This window comes from Toxorhynchites rutilus, chromosome 2, assembly GCF_029784135.1.
Source record: "Toxorhynchites rutilus septentrionalis strain SRP chromosome 2, ASM2978413v1, whole genome shotgun sequence".
NCBI lineage: Eukaryota > Metazoa > Arthropoda > Insecta > Diptera > Culicidae > Toxorhynchites > Toxorhynchites rutilus.
The window spans coordinates 238,932,194-238,933,531 of NC_073745.1; the positions used below are offsets into that span (position 1 = coordinate 238,932,194).

A 1,338-nucleotide genomic window follows, 5' to 3' on the forward strand; every position below is an offset into this window, starting at 1 on the left:
TAGGATACGATCCTTTAGCAATGTCCGACCGAGCTCTAGCGAGCGTCGGACGGTATACGTCTGCCCGGGGCGTTACGTTTGCCTGGGGCGATACGTTTGCCCGGTTAATTCTTGTTTTGAAATACAATACCGCGCCACAATATTTATAGCCTACTACACATTTTATAAGCGGTGGTTTCTGTTGCAGTCGTTTTCTGTGGCGATTTATTCCGGGAACCAATAATAATAAATAATAAATAAGAAACGCGAGACACTTACCACACGCCAAAATTACGAACCAATCACATGAAAGGATACCATAGCCAGGCTATAAAAGCGCGAGCCATTCGGCAGAGCTTGCATTCTAACAACGGACGTGACGCGGACAAGAGCTAGTGCGAAATACCGGCAGCAACGGCAGCAGCGAAGTCGAAGCAAACCTAAGCAGCCTGTAATCGAGCTGGACGTCGCATCGGCCTGCTTCAATAGCAGCAGCAGCATCGGACAGTGAAGTTAACCCAAGCAACCATCGAGCTGAGGGTCGCACCGGCCTGCTTCGGTAGCAGCGAACATCGAAGCTAAGCCGAGCAACCCGCAATCGAGCTTGGCGTCGGTCTGCTGCAATAGCAACAACAGCAACAGCAGCAACAACAGCGGCAGCGAACATCACAATTAATCCGATGCGATTCTCTTGCCAACCAACATGGATACAATGCGCTCTCCACTCTGAAACAATCATAATTTGGCATTAGGTAGTCAAACGAGGAGGATCGTCCGATTCCGCTTTGTAAAGAGTTTATTGCAAAGTTTTCCGTTATATTATACTGATTGCTATCGAAGGGCCTTTATCAGGGCTAATTATATGTACTAATCAATTTTAATTTTCAGATTCAGCAGAAAAATGAATTATCCATCCATCGTTTTCATCGGTGCTTTCCGTGCATCTGTAAAAAAGACGCGCTCCATGGCGTCCCCGACGCTAATTTTGGCGAATAATTTTCACTGCATCGGTCTAAGTTGTGTTAAGTGCTTGCAGCAGTGTCTTAGAATATCAACAAATATTCACGAGAAACGAATATGATTTTGTTCCAATGTAAATGACTTTTTTTTAGCTTGAAACACACTGCCCTCATTATATTGATGACAATAACAAACGAGTTCATTTTGTTCATATCGCTGTTGCATGAGCAAATTTGCTGTAATGAATGAATGCGACATTGAGTGGGGTTCATAACTTCGCTGTTATTTATACCAAGGCGCCTAGAAGTATATACTAAGGTGGGCCAATTTGCTAAAACCACTCTTCAGCCATCTTGGAAGTCTACTGTGTTTTGTTTGTGAACAAAACACAATACGCTA

The 1,338-nt window shown here is 44.2% G+C and overlaps 1 long non-coding RNA gene across 1 annotated transcript; it reads left to right on the plus strand.

Annotated features, from left to right (window-relative positions):
• The first annotated feature begins 355 nt into the window (after nucleotides 1-355).
• On the plus strand, nucleotides 356-1,098 carry LOC129769045 (uncharacterized). Its single transcript, XR_008741801.1, has 2 exons — nucleotides 356-731; nucleotides 868-1,098. It is a non-coding gene; the product is annotated as an uncharacterized LOC129769045 (long non-coding RNA).
• The last annotated feature ends 240 nt before the right edge of the window (nucleotides 1,099-1,338 follow it).